The sequence below is a fragment of the Carlito syrichta genome, unplaced genomic scaffold (genome assembly GCF_000164805.1).
Source record: "Carlito syrichta isolate Samal-C Ts95f unplaced genomic scaffold, Tarsius_syrichta-2.0.1 Scaffold314819, whole genome shotgun sequence".
Taxonomy (NCBI): Eukaryota; Metazoa; Chordata; class Mammalia; order Primates; family Tarsiidae; genus Carlito; species Carlito syrichta.
Window position 1 is genome coordinate 28,116 of NW_007258915.1, and position 16,381 is coordinate 44,496.

Consider the following 16,381-nt stretch of genomic DNA (forward strand, 5'->3'; position numbering starts at 1 on the left):
GTTGTTGAAAAAGATGTCCAGAGAAGCATAATAGTTGACTGTATTATGTTCTCTGTATTATGTTCTCTTATGTATTATGTTACCTGCCAGCAACAATTAGTCTGGAGACCTCCGTATTTTGTTTTGAACATGAGTACTATGTAGCAGAAGTCAGTGAAAGCTATTTACTTTGTTTTTCATGTAAATATATTCATTTGCTTGGCAAGATAGTCATCACATAAAAGTCCCAGATACTCAACCAAGAGCGAAAATAATTCATCTAGCAACAGCAGGATCGGCATTTTATCATAAACTTATATGGAACATTCACTAATACCGGCCACATTCTGAGGCATAAAAAACATATGATTTTTTAAAAAGAAAAACCATGCAAAGTATGTTCTCGGATCACAAAGTAGCTAAACTAAAAGTCAGTAACAGAAAGACACTTACAAAAATCCTCAAATGTTTGAACTCTTTCAAACATACAAGAAAGAAATAATACTAGTCTTACACAAATTTTTTTACAAAAAAGAAAGAAGGTATGCTTCACAATTCATTTTATAAGGCCAGCATAACCATTTTGAAAACCTGACAGTCATTATAAGACCATTATTATCCCTTGTACACAGTGAATCAAAAAGCATTAGCAAAATGTAAACAGATCTAATACAGCAACATATGAAGAGGTAATATATCATAACCGAGTGGAGTTTATCTCAGGAATACAATACTAGCTTAATACATGAAAATTAATGTAATGTACCATATTTTCAGAATAGAGGAAAACCATATGATCATCTCAATAGACATAGAATTAGCATCTGATAAAATTCGAAACCATTAACAAGAGCAGCAATAATAATAACTCTTAGCACACTATTCATAAATGACATCTAAAATAACCTACTCCTAACATCATACTTATTAGCCAAATATAGAACACTTACTTTCTAATTAATATTAGGGATAAGGCAAAGATATCTAGTCTTACTACTTCTATTCAGCATTATTCTGAAAGTTCTGCCAGTACAAAAAGATGAGGGAGAGAAAAGTATTGCCTTTAGTCAGACATTTTAATTTCTAAACTTTACACAGGAAAGTCCTACTAAATTAGCAAGTCATTGGATACAATGTCAACATCTGCAAATCAGTAGTATTTCTATATAAAAACAGTAAAATATTGAAAAATATTATTTTATTCCATTCCGAATAATAGTATCAAAAAACATGAATTCCTTAGGAGCAAATTTTAAAGGTGTTCAAAAGCTCTACACTGGAAACTATAAAACATTGCTGAGAGATAACAAGACCTAATGAATAGAGAAACTTACTAGGTAATACACTGAAAAAGTACTGTCACGATATCCACAAATGATAAAATTGTTGTATATCAAGACTGCAAAACTTCTCAGCAATTAAAAAGAATGAACTAATACATGCAACAGTATGACTATATCTTCAAATTATTGCTGCAAGAAAGCAGACACAAATAAGTTCATACTGTAAGATTACATTACATAAAACACTAGGGAAAACAAAATTGATAGTGACAGAAAACAGGACCAATGGTTGCCTTAGGCAAGGGTGGGGCCAACAGATTATCTGAGAACAGGCACAAGGGATGTTTTCCAGGTGATAGGCAAATCTTGTGTTTTGATTGTGACTATACTGAGTAACGACATTGGTCAACACTTAAAATGTACACTTAAAATGGGTATCTAATATTTGTGACTATGGTAGTAATGTCATTCTGAAACTGTTATACATATGTTTATGTTACTAAGAGCTGAAATTTCTAACGCATGTGTCAGGAAATCTCATATAACTCCTGAAACTCCTGAAAGAAAATGACTCCGTTTCCTTTTTCTTTTGTGGCTACTGTGAATGGGATTGTGCTTTTTATTTGGGTCTCTTCCTGTTTGTTGTAGATATATAAAAATGCGACTGTCTCTTGCACATTAATCTTGTACCCTGAAACTTTGCCAAAGTCCTTTATCAGTGCAAGAAGGTTTTTGACAGATTCTCTTACATTTTCAAGGTATAGAATCATATTGTCTGCAAAGAGGGAGAGACTATCTTCCTCTTTTCCTATTTGGATACCCCGATTTCCTTCTCTTGTCTGATTGCTCCAGCTAGGACTTCCAACACTATTGAACAGGAGGGGTAAGAAATGGGCAGCCTTGCTTTGTTTCAGTTTCCAGGGGAAATGCTTCCAATTTCTGTCAATTTAGCAGTATGTTGGCTGTGGGTTTATCATAGATGGACTCTTACTATTGTGAGCTATGTTCCCTCTTTGCCTAGGTGTTCATGGATTTTTATCAAGAAGGGATGTTAGATTTTGTCAAAAGCTTTTTCTGCATCTAATGATATAATCATGTAGTTCTTATTTTTACATCAGTTGATATACTGAATTATATTTATGGTCTTGCAGATGCTTGGATAATTTTTGAGATGTGTTGTTGGATCCTACTTCCTAGAATCTTGTTGAGAATTTTTGCATCTATGTTCACCAGGGATACTGGCCTGTAGTTCTCTTTTTTTTGTTGGATCTTTACCCGATTTGGGTATAGTGTGATGTTAGCTTCATAACATGATTTGGGAAGGGTGCTGTCTTTCTTAGTTGCCTGGAGGCAATAGAGATTGGTATCAGCATCTTCCTAACTAGAGAAGTGAAAGAATTTTACAACAAAAGCTATAAAACATTGCTCAAAGAAATCAAAGAAGACACAAATGGAATAACATTTCATGCTCATGGACTGGAAGAATCAATACTGTTAAGATAGCCATCCTATTCAAGACAATCTACAGATTCAACCCAATACCCATTAAATTACCAACATCATTTTTCTCAGACCTGGAAACAGCAATACAGAAATTCATATGGAAACATAAATGATCATGAATAGCAAAACAATCCTTAGCAAAAGAAAAAGAGCAGGAGATATCACACTTCCAGACTTTAAATGTTATTATAAGACTACAAATCAAAGCAGTCTGGTATTGGTACAAGGACAGGCATATAGACCAATGGAACAAGTTGGAGGTTCTAGAAGCAAAATCTCAATTTCTCAACAACTCATCTTCAACAAATACTCCACCAACAACCACTGGGAAGAGGAGACCCTGTTCAGTAAATGGTGCTGGGACAACTGGCTGATCACATGCAGAAGAATTAAACAGGATCCCTACCTATCACCATACACAAAAATCAACTCTGAATGTATCAAAGACCTAAACATAAAACCTCAAACTCTAAGAATCTTAGAAAACACAGGAGACACTCTCATAGACACTGGAATAGGCAACCAATTCCTGATCATAACCCCAAAAGCTTATACCATAAGAGATAAGGTAGACAAGTGGAACCTCATCAAACTGAAAAGTCTTTGCAAAGCAAAAGAAATCATCGAAAAAGCAGGGACACAGATCACAGAATGGGAAAGAATATATGCCAATTGTATATCTGACAAAGGCCTAACATCCAGGATCTACAAGGAACTCAAAGGAGCCAAAAGGGAAAAAAACAAAAACAAAAAACAGCCTTATTAAAAAGTGGGTAGAAGACATGAATAAACACTTCTCAAAAGAAAACATACAAACAGCCAACAGATACATGGAAAAATGCGAACAAAACAAAAATAAAATAAATGAAGAAAAATGCTCAGCCTTACTAATCATCAAAGAAATGCAAATCAAACCACCCTGAGATACCACCTAACAGTTATGATGACCATCATTAATAATTCAAAATACAACAGATGCCGGTAAGGAGGCAGGAGAAAGAGAACACTTCCACACTATTGGGGGGAGTGTAAACTAGTATAACCCTTGTGAAAAACAGTGTGGTGATTTCTCAAAGATCTAGAAATTGACCTTCCATATGATCCAGCAATCCTCATTCTGGGAATATACCCAGAGGAACTCAAATCATTCTACAAAAAAAGATACCTGTGCACACATGTTTATTGCAGTACTATTCACAATAACAAAAACCATGAAACCAGCCATGCAGTCCATGGAAAATAGATTGGATTTTTAAAATGTGGCTCATATACAGGACAGAATATTATGCAGTCATAAAGAAGGACAAAATTATAGACCGCTACAACTTGGATGGATTTAGAGTCTATCATACACAGTGATCTATCACAGAAAAAAAGAACTCAATACCACATGTTCTCACTCATAAGTGGATCCTGAACATTTATCATAATACTACAAGAAAGGGATTGGTAGTAGTGGGACATTGCCAGGGGAGGAGGGGACACATACCCTCAATAAGAGTACCTTATCCTAAACCAGGTGAGCTAAGGACCAGTGGGAGGTCCAAACTTCACCTGCATGTAGACCACTTATGCACTTAATTCTGACTTGTACCCCACATCTTGAAAAAAAAAAGAGACTCAATTTCCTATTAATGTCATAGTGAAGCACTATCAAACAGGTCTAACCAAGGATTATTTAAGTGTACTTTTGTTCACTTATTTATTTATTACACCTTAGGGTCTAGACATGTTAACACAATAACTTGTAGACTTTTGTCTGGTAGGGATGCAAAAGATTTTTTTCCAAAAACCCCAAAAGTTGTTTAACTGACCTGGAGATAATTCACAGTTTTATCTAACGACTAGATGTTAGTCTAGCCACCTCGCTCCAACATTCTTTCTTCAGTGGCCATAAACACCAAATTATTCAAATGTTTTTTGAGCCACTTTTACCATCCTCATGAGCCAGTTTTCTCATTAATGAATTAAATATATTTTCAACACATTTGCTATTTGTATATGCAATATTTTAATATCTTGAAAATTATTTCTTTAGGAATACAGATTTAAGATTGATAAAATTAAAGTTCCTGTATTTTAAAGCTAAAGCAGAAATGCAGACTTGAAAAATATACTTTAGAAAAAAGTATAACAGGAAAATACTAACTTAGAGAACAGAGTATATAACAACAAAAATAGCAAAAAAAAAAATGAAACCATTTTATATAAAAATATATGTAGTTTACAATAAATATACAACTCAAGTTAGTTATAATGAAATATATAAAATAAAGGCTAAGGAATAAGAAAAAATTGACACTCACAATGTTAACAAATTTTGAACAAATCCTCTTCAATATTTTTGAATCAAAGAGATAAATAAGTGTTGAATAACATAACTAATGATACAGCTGTTTCCCAATTTTTTTTAAGACAGCCTCACTCTGTCGCCCAAGTTGAAGTACAGACTCAAACTCCTGGATTCAAGCCATCCTTCCACCTCAGCCTCCCAAAGTAGCTACAACAATAGGCGCATGCCAGCATGCCCAGCTAATTAAATTTTTTAAAATTTTTTGTAGAGTCAAGGTCTAACTTTGCTGTCTAGGCTGATCTTGAACTTCTGGCCTCAACTGAGCCTCCTGCCATGGCCTCCCAAACCAGGGATTATAGGTATAACCCACCATGCCTGGCTCCAATATTTCATTTTTTAATCCATCATTTATTATGCCACAAAGAAAATCTCACTATGTCCAAAAAGGCAGAATTGCACAGGCTAAAATGCTTTGAAAGCAAGTAATAAGTTAAAAGATTAACAGAAATCAATGAAACACTTTGTATTAATCAAAGGGCTCATAATCTACTCAGGAGGTATAGTAGTCCCCCTATCTGTGGGGGATGCATTCCAAGATCCTCAGTGGATGTCTAAAGCCACAGATAATACTGAACTCTATGCATGCAATTTTTTCCAATACATACATACCTATGATAAAGTTTAACTCATAAATCAGACATAGTAAAAATATTAACAATAATAAAATAGGACAATTATAACAATATTCTACAATAAAAGTTAAGTGAATGTGGCTGTACACTGTCTCTCTAAATATCTTACTATCTGAACTGCAGTTAACTATGGGCAACTGAGAATACGGAAAGTGAAACCACTGATAAGGAAGGTCTACTGTACAAATGACAAAACAAATAGTAAAATGATGATAAAGGCTAGGAAGCAAAATAGGGTCAAGGAGATAAAGACAGAGGGTGCTGTTTTAGATGTGGTGGTCCAGGAAAATTTTTCTAAGGATGTAACATTTGCCCAGAGACTTAAGCAAATTGAAAGAGTGGCACGTTAAAAATATTCACAGAGGAGAAAGTTCAAAAGAGAAAGAAAAAAACCCTTAAGTGGACATATCCTCCATACATTTGTGGAACAGCAAAACGATCAGTGTGGAGGCTAGAGTTGAGCCAACAAGAGGGGATGTAGAATATGTCAAAGACAGTAGAGGGCCAGATCACACAGTCGTTCAGGCTGAGGGTAAGGACTCTGGAAAAAGTTTTAAGCAGAGGTGTGACATGACCTAACCTAATACTTTAAAGGGCCCACTGCAGGTGCTATGCTGAGAACACACTATAACAGAGCAAAGGTACAAGCAGGAGACCAGTCTAGAAATGAGAGTAATAGGCAGGTGAAAAACACCAGTGGTTGGCCAATGAACACTGGTCCAGTGTGCATCTAGAAAAAGATCTAGAACCTATCCTCTTTTAAGTTCTACTTGAAAGTAAGAGGGATGGTATTTGCTAATAAACCAGATGCAGAGTATGAAAAATAGAACAAAATAAAGGATGACTCCAGTTTGTATCCCAAACAACTAGAAAGAGGCAGCTGCAATTACAGAAATATAGACAAACCGGGAGGAGGCGGCAGTTCACAGATTTTGTGAACAACAAAGAGGTTACAGGAGATGAAGAATTCTACACTTAACATGCTATATATTTGTGATTTCTAATACAATTTAAGATGGGGACTGGGGTATTATGATATAAATATTGGTTTTTGTCCAGGGTTCCTAATTCATAATTCCCATAGTACTTGTTACAGCCTTCCACTATAATGTTAGGGCAGTTTAGGCCTTATGAGCAAGCCTCAGGAAACAGAATCTCTCCCTCTGACCTTCTCCTGTCCTCCTTTCATCTGCCTCTAGTCTTCACTTTCTGATTGTGAATCTTAAGACACTTGCCAGAAAGGGTCTCATCTCATACCCGTAGCTTAGACGGGATGCCAATGTCAGGAAGCTCCCACAAAAACCCAAAAGGGTTTTAGGTTTGGATAGCTGAACGTGTGGAGGTTCATGTCCTTCCTGGGAGCGCCACTCACTTTGCCCCATACCTTGCTTTACATATCTCTTCATCTGTATCCTTGCAATATCCTTTATAATAACTGGCAAATGTAAGTAAGTATTTCCCTGAGTTCTGTGAGCTACTGAAGCAAATTAATCAAACCCAAAGAGGGAGGCTGTGGGAAACCTAATTTGGAGCCAGTTAGTCAGAAATCCAAGAAGCACAGACTTATAAATGGTGGGGGAGAAGGAGTCTTGTAAGACTGAGACCTTATCCTGTGGAATCTGACACTACCTCCAAGTAGAAACTGTCAAATTTTATTGGAAGATACCCAGTTGGCATTTGCTGCTTGGTAGTGGGGAGAAACTCCCACATTTGGTCACAGATGTCTTTCTCTTTGTTGACTGTTGGTGTGGTGTAGTGAGAGCAGAGGGAAACACCCTGTCTGAGAGAGTTTACCTACATCAGGAACTTAAAACAGGCACTGAATATGATTTTACAGTTTATATGGGAGGTGTGGGCAGAAAAGAAAAACTGGGGAATCATCAGCATTCATCATTTTCTTGAGCATCTACTAAGTGACTAGCACTGCACATCATTGAAAAAGAGACAAATAATATTTAAATCTTTAAGATGAGAAGTATTCACTAAAGGAATCTGGGTAGTTAAGAGAAGAAAAGAAGCGAAATGCTTGGCCCTGGGGCACACCAACATAAAAAAATCAGGAGGATAAGGAAGATCCAGAGAACTAGGGGAGGGGAACCAATCAATGAGGTAGCCGAGAGAGTAATCTTGGAAATCAAGTGACAAAAAGTGTTTCAAAAATATACTATTTCAAAGGAAGATTATGAGTCAAAACTGACTACTGGCTTTGTCAATACAGAAGATAATGTTCACTCTGATAATAAAAGTTAAAGTGGAGTGTTGGCAAAAACATTCACTCTGACAACAGTTAAAGTGAAGTGTGTGAGTTAAAAGAACTATTACAATGGAGCCATGAAAAAGAAAGGAGAAAAAGCAGAGACAGAAAGTATACATAGGTGTTTGGAGCCAATAATAAATTTGTCACAAATTCTGCAACTATTTCTAATCCTGATGAAAAAGATTTTTCAAGATATGAAAGCAGCCAGACACCTTCAACCATATTAAAATTCCTTTTGTAGTACAGCAGAAAACAGTGAAATCTAAAGACATATGACAACCTCTGAGAAAGGTATGTGTGTCTTTGTTTTTTAAGAGGCAGGGCCAGGCTCGGTGGCTCAGTCTGTATCCCAGCACTTTGGGAGGCCAAGGCTAGTGAATTGCCTGAGCCAGCGGGTTCGAGTCCAGCATGGGCAACTTGGCAAGACCTTGTTTCTACAATAAAATAAGGAATCAGGCGGGCGTGGTAGCATGCACCTGTAGTTCCGGCTACTTGGATGGCTGAAGTGGAAGGATCGCTGGAGCCCAGCTGGTCAATGCTGGAGTGGCTGTGAGTGTGCCACGGCATTCTAACCTGGGTGACAGAGTGAGATTCCAATTAAAAAAGAGAGAGAGAGAGACAGGGTCTCACTCCGCCATCCAGGCTGGAGCATAGTGGCAAGATCATGGTGTAAGAGGTGATGAATTGTGTAGAACCTGTGTGAAGCCTTATATATTAAGTGTGATGAATTATGTGAAACGTAATGAAACTATAACCTCATATATTAAGTATGCTGAAACTGTGTGCTGCGACCTCTCCCCTAAAAGTTAGTAATTCTTGGAAACCCTGGAAAGAACGCTCTACTTGGAAGCCCCAAGTGGCTATGTTAGATAAGTTAGCCAGCCTTTTCTGCTTCTGTAAACCCACCCCCCCACCCCGCCCTGCGATAAGTCCCATTCAAATTCAGGTGGCTTTTCTTTGTTTGAATTGTGGCGGGCAAGTCCCTCTTCTAGTGGCTTTGTGTTGTTCTAACTTGAATTATAACGGTCTTGTGGATTAGGCGGGTTTTTGCCTATCTAAGAAAGGTCCCTGCAGTGTGGGGCCCTTGCCTAAAGACCTGCAAATCTGGTGGGTGGCCCTGGCCAGTAGAACCTGGCTAATAAATCTCTCTCTCTTGTTAAATTGTGTGTTGGTGCTGTGAATCAAATGCTTGGACCCTACATCAGTGGCTCACTGCAGTCACAAACTCCTGGACTCAAACTATCTTCCCACCTCAGCCTCCCAAGTAGCTGAAACTACAAGTCTTTTTTTAATTTTTGTAGAGACAGGATCTCACCATATTGCCCCAGACTGGTCTTGAATTCCTGGCCTCAAGCTATTGTCCTACTTTGGCCTCCCAAAGTGCTGGAATTACATCGCACCCAGTCAACACATATAATTAATAAGTGTTAAAATTCCCATATTTTATATCAATACAAAATTGGTCCAAGGATAATACATAAAAGTGGCCAAATATAAGGAAAACTACAAAAATATCTAATTTTATCAATAATTTAAAAATATATAACAAAAATCCACTAAATTAAAAAGATTTCATTCTAACTTCATCAATTTACAAAGATACAACTCTAGCATTCTGACAAAGATTGAAACTGTTTAGCAAACAAACCCTTTTAGATACAACTTCCCCCAAAGATATCAAAATGTATAAACCTTTTATATCCAAGTATAAGATACAATAGAGTTGTGTCAGAATATAGCTTAAAAATGTTACAAGTTTTTAGCATAACAAAACACTAGAAAATTTTGAGCAGACAATAATAGAAAGTTAAATAATTTCTAATGGCTAAATGTACGATATATAAAAATGTATCAACCTGGAAAACTGCCTACAAAGCAGATAAACATTGCATAATGACTAATTTTCATAAAAATGACAAAAAGATTTTTCTCCCTTTATGAATGGATTATGGGTAACTATATTCTTAATTTTACTGTTCTTTATTTTAATAAGAACATATTCTTCCAACAAAAACACATTTATAAAACTATCAATATTAGAGTTCTTCAAATGTAGCCATTTTATTAAGCATTTTCAAAAAAATAATAATAATCTAGAATTTTAAAGTCACTAGGAAATAAAAATACCAAGGCAGTGGGAATAAATTACTCAAAGTTAATGAATACATACAGAAAAGTGGCATATGAGTTTCATTTGGAAGTATGCATACATATTCATTCAATGGGAAGAAAAATCAGACCTGGGATCTTTCCCTGAATATTCCAATATGCTGTACTAGGCAATAAATACTAGGAATCTTTAAGAAATTTAAAATGAAAGTAAAAAGCTCTCTTAAGAAGAAAATCGCACCAATTTACACTCAGATGACAAGGAGCCACTGTCTCACATAATAAGCAATTCAATTTACATCTCACAAAAGTAAGCAATTCAACTGCTAAGAAGAAAAACAGTAGGGTTTCACTCAAATGCAAACTCACATTTTCAAAGATGGCAGTAGAGTAGTCAGCGAATAGCTGTTTACTTGACTTGACTGCTGTAAACCAAAAATTTACAGGAAGTCTGCACACCTCTAACGCTCAGCACTGAATCATGTGGCCTTCAGTTTTGTTTTTTTTTCATCAGCTTTAAGATATAATCCATGTACCTTATACTTCACTCATTTAAAATATACAATTCAATGGCTTTTAGTATATTTCAAATAGGTGCAACTATAACCACAGTCAATGTTAGAACATTTTCACCACTTAAAAAAACAACAACCCTGCTTCCTTTGGCAATCACCATCCCCCTCTATTGCATCCTCTCCTCCCACCATCCAGCACTAGCTCTAAATAACTACTCTCCATAAATTTCCCTATTCTGGACTTTCATATGGATGAAATCATATAACAAGCGGTCTTTTGTATCTGGCTTCTTCTATTTTAGCACAATGTTTTCATGGCTTATTAATGTTGTAGGATTGTGAGAAGTAAGAATGGTGATTTATTTTCAAATTGGAGCCTGGTTTATTTTGGGTTCTCAAGATGGTGTCTAATGCTTTGTGCTTCTCTTTTGTTGATTCACTTCCTGCTTCTTTGTGTTTCCTTTTCATAGACTTTTTACTTTGGTGGGTTTCATGTTTAAACTTTTGGCAGGATTCAATCAGAATGGTAATGCTATAAGCCAGGCAAATAGGACATACAAATGAAGTGATTCTGTAAGTCAATCAAAATATGTCACATAGGCATCCTACAGGAGAACCTGTAACTTCTGGAGTATCCCTTCAATGAGGAACCAGGAGATGGACCTGCATTTAGGGATAAAAGTGCTGATTCTTCCTGCTTCGGTGTGGCTGCTGATCTGGCAAGACCATCTTTAAAGGCTCACTTCTGCTGTACCCCATGTCTCTGTGTCCATCCTTTGATTTTGGACAGGTGAGTTCATTTCTCATAGCATGAATCAGTACTTCATTCCTCTTTATAACCAAACAATAGTCCACTGTATGGAGAGACCACACTTACGCTTATCCATTTGTCCACTGATGGATTTCTGGGTTGTTTCCACCTTTCAGCTACTACAAATGCTACTATAAACATTCATGTATAAGATTTTGTGTGGATGTATGTTTTCATGTCTACTGGGTACATATCTGGGAGTGCAAATGATGGATCCTATTGTACTTCTATGTTTAAATATCTGAGGAACAGTCACTCTTTTTCAAAGTAGCTACACCATTTTACATTCCTATCAAAAGTGTATGAGTGCCCCAATTTCTTCACATCCTCAAAACACTTGTTATTATCTGATTTGTTGATTTTAGCCATCCTAGTAGGTATCAAGTGGTATCTCATTGTGGTCTGAAGTCTTCATTTTTTTAAACCAATAAAGAATCAGAACTCAACTGATAAGAAAAAGCTGTACAAACAATTATAGTAGAGTCTCACCTACTTACACTAATTTTTTTTTCAACTGAAAAGCCTATTTTAGAGAGTTACATGACATTATAACATGACTAAATGAACTGTTTCCCACAAAATAGAAATTCTTTTAGTTACTAACAGGCATGCCACAAAATAAATGAGGTCTTACTGATAAATACTTGAGAAAATCTGAATTTAAGAAAAATTTTTATTTTTTGTTTGTTTTGTTTTGTTTTTGAGTTGGAGTCTCACTCTGTGGCCCAGACTGGAGTGCAGTGGCCGCTCCCGGCCACCACAGCCTCAACCTGCTGGGCTCCAGCGCTCCTGCCGCCTCAGCCTTCCGAGTAGCTGGAATTACAGGCGCACCCTACCATGCCCGGCTAATTTTTTTGATTTATTGTAGAGATGAGGTCTTGCCTGCCCAGGCGGGTCTCAAACCCGCGGGCTCAGACAATCCACTCACCTCAGCCTCCCCAAGGCGTGGGATTACAGGCTGAGTCACCGAGCCCGGCTAGAAAAATTTTTTAATTGTGGTTTTCCTCAGTACTTTAAATTTGTATGTTAATACACACTGTGTATGCATAAAGCTTTAAATGTCATAAGTGATTCTCAAACTTACCTAGTAATAAAAACCTTTTTTTCACAAAATATTTATAACGTCTCATTCAGAAATAAAATTTTGAAAAGGTCACTTTGTACACTGTCTACCAGTTCTTTGAACAGGATTAGAGTGAAGTCACCTCGTCTTCATTAAAAATGGATTGACATCAGTGAAAATGACAGAGTAGGTAGCTCTAATAGTTCCAAGGTATCATCTTCTAGATAAACTTGGAAAATAAAGTAAAAAACTGTCAGAATCAACTTTGTCAAAATTCTGGTAAAAATTAAAAGTTTATAGCAACTAGGCAAGTGTTGAATCAATAAAAAAGTAACTTAAAAATGCTAAGAAAGAGCAGTCATTAATTCAAAAGGTATTTATTGACTCCTTACTATATACCAGGCACTATGTGAGGTGTTTGGGACATGAACGCTCCACTGTGAAGCATGATCCGTATGTTCTCACCTCTCTGAAACAGCAGGCATGGCCCTGGAGACAACACAGCTTAAGCAAGGGACACGAAAATAAACAGCCACTTAATCTCTTTATCCAGAAGTCTGTTCACTAAAGACTCTTGATGTTCCCCCAGGGACACATTCATAGGGGATTTTGATGGCAAGCAACAGAATCTGATTCTGCTACCCTAAAGTAGGGGAAAATAAGTACTATCAAAAAGAGATGAGGGAGTTCAGAGAACTGAAGCAAACAGGAAAAACCAGACCCTGGGAGAATGGGGAAACCCAGGAAGGTTTTGAGCAATCTAGGAAGAAAAAAGTAGTAGTCCCTTCAGAATGCTGCCGTAGGAATGGAACAACTTTGGCTTGCAATAATTTTTTTTTTAACTCAAAATAGATGCAGAGAATCAAGTTAAATCTACTCCTTGGTACTTGGCAACCAGCTCTCATAGATCTATGCAAGGCCCCTATATTGTTTTATTTCATATCTCTGCCTCATTTGATACCTGAGTCCTATCCCCTTATTCCCTATAGACAACCATTTTAAATACGATTGACTCCTTATCCATCAAAACTGAAGAAATTAAGCTGTTATGAGTTGAACAAAAGCAATAGAATGTGAAAGAATACTAGGGCAATCCCCTCAGATCCCCTCCCACTGTAGGAGCTTTTCTGTTCTCTTAAAAAATCCTGCTTTCAAAAATAAAAAACGTACATTAGGCAGTTCATTGAAGCAATATGGGAAATAAATTAGAACTCTGAGAAAGGTAACTACATAAATATAAGAGCCGTTATGATTGTACTTTGGTTTATAACTCCTCGTTTTGCTTCTTGTATGATTTAAAAAAACAAATGCATAAAATAATTATAAATATATGTTACTGAGTACATGCCATGTACACACAGGATTAGTGGCAATGACGACATGGGGGTGTGAAGCAAAACATAAGCACAGTTTTTGGAAGCTTTTGAAGGTAAGTTGGTATTTATTCAAACTAAATTATTATAAATTCAGAATGCTAATTGCAATAAACATAATAATCATTAAGAAAATATCTTAAAATATACAGAAAAGGAATGAGAAGGGACTTTAAAAGGTATACCACAAAAAAAAATCAATGACAAAAACGACAGTAATTAAGAAAACCAGTAATAAAAGATATGAGACATACAGAAAACAAAGAGCAAAAAGAGGAATCAGCAATCACTTTAAATATATATTTATTAAACTCACCTAGTGAAAAGACAGAGGTTAGTAGAACAGACAAAAAACATGATTCTGCCGGGCTCGGTGGCTCAGCCTGTAATCCTGCTCCTTTGGGAGGATGAGGTGAGTGGATTGCCTGAGCCTGCGGGTTCAAGACCCGCCTGGGCAGCGAGACCTCATCTCTACAATAAATCAGCTGGGTGTGGTAGCGCATTCCTGTAATTCCGGCTACTCGGAAGGCTGAGGCGGAAGGATCGCCGGAGCCCAGCAGGCGAGGCTGCGGTGGCCGGGAGCGGCCACTGCACTCCAGTCTGGGCAACTGAGTGAGACTCCAACTCAAAAAAAAACATGATCCTACTATATGTTGTCTTTAAGAGATTCACTTTAAATCCAAAGGCAAAAATAGGTGAAATGAGACGGGAAAAGATATGCAATACAATAATAACCAAAAGTGAGCTGGAGTGGTCACACTAATATTAAACATTAATACTTGTTAAGCAAAAAACTGTTATAAAAAACAAAAGTTCATCAGATACTGATTAAAGGGTCAACTCAAAGGATATAACAGCTATACAAATATAGACATCAACTAGAATTGCAAAATACATAAAGCAAACACTGACAGAAAACAGGAATACAATTTTATAGTAACAGTTGGAGATTTAAATCCCATGTTTTGAATAATGAATAGAAAAATGTAGACAGAAGGTCAATAAGAACATGGAGAACTTGCCCAACACTTGAACCAAGTAGCCCTAACAGATAAATACAGAACATTCCACCCAATGACAGCAGGATACACATTTTTCTCAAGTGCGCATAAAATATTCTCCAGGACAGACCATATGTTAGTTTAGAAAACATGTTTCAACAAATTTTAAAAGACTGAAATCAGCTCTGCTCTTTCCATTCAACAGACAGCCGCATCTCTTTGGCAGTGCCAGCCATGTCCCCAAGACACCGTGGCAAAGGTGAAGGCCAGAGTGAAAAGATTTGGCCATACTGGGCTCCTGGTTATCAGGGCTGCTTTTAACTCTGGCAAAGTGGATATTGTTGTCATAAATGAGCCCTTCTTTAATCTCAACTACATGGTCTATATGTTTCAGTATGACTCTACTCATAGCAAGTTCTATGGCACAATCAAGGCTGAAAAAAATGGGAACCTTGTCATTAATGGAAATCCCATCAGGATCCCACCAAAATTAAATGAGATGACACTGGTGCTGATTATGTGGTGGAGTCCACTGGCATATTCACTACCTTGGAAAAGACCAGGACTCATTTACAGGGAGGAGCCAAAACAGTCATCATCTCTGCCCCCTCCACTGACACCCCATGCTGTTGATGGGCATGAACCATAAGAAGTACTAAAACAACCTCACAAACATCAGCAACACCTCCTTCACCACTGACTCCTTAGATGCCCTGGCCAAGGTCATCCACAAAAACTTCAGCATCATGGATAAACTCATGACTACCATCCATGCCATCACTGCCACTCAGAAGACAGTGGATGACTGTCAGAAAAGCTATCGTGCCATAGCCATGGGGCCCTCTTGAATATCAATCCCGTGACCACTAGCTGCAAAGGCTGTAGGTCAGATCATGCATGAACTAAACAGGAAGTTCATGGGCATGGACTTTCATATCTCCAAATGCCAGTAAGTTAGTTGTGAACTAACCTGTTGTCTGGAGAAACCCACCAAATATGATGACATCAAGAAGGAGGTGAAGCAGGAATCCAAGGGTCACCTTAAGGGCATCCTGGGCTACACTGAGCACCCAGATCGCATCATTCGACTTCAACAATGACACCTACTCTTCTGCCCTAAATGGTGGGGCTGGCACTGTCCCCAACAACCATTTTGTCAAGCTCATTTCTTGGTGTGACAATGAATTTGACTACAGCAACAGGGTGGTAGATTTCATGATCCACAGGGGCTCCCAAGAGAGCCTTAGGACTACCAACCCTTGCGAGAGCATGAGAGAAAGAGAGGCCCTCAACTGCTGTGAAGTCGCTGCCACACTCAGTCCCTACCACACTGAGAATCTTCATTCCTCACAGTGTCCATGCCAGAACCCCCAGAGAAAGGTGGGGGAGGCCTAGGGTGGCCTACTTTGTCATGTATCATCAATAAAGTTGCCTGCACATTTAAAAAAAAAATAAGCCGGGCTCGGTGGCTCAGCCTGTAATCCCGCGCCTTTGGGAGGCTG

The 16,381-nt window shown here is 37.5% G+C and overlaps 1 protein-coding gene across 2 annotated transcripts in view; it reads right to left on the reverse strand.

Annotated features, from left to right (window-relative positions):
• The window catches only part of MAP2K4 (mitogen-activated protein kinase kinase 4), a 107,674-nt gene that overhangs the window by 18,069 nt on the left and 73,224 nt on the right, over window positions 1-16,381 (reverse strand). The window lies entirely within an intron of this gene.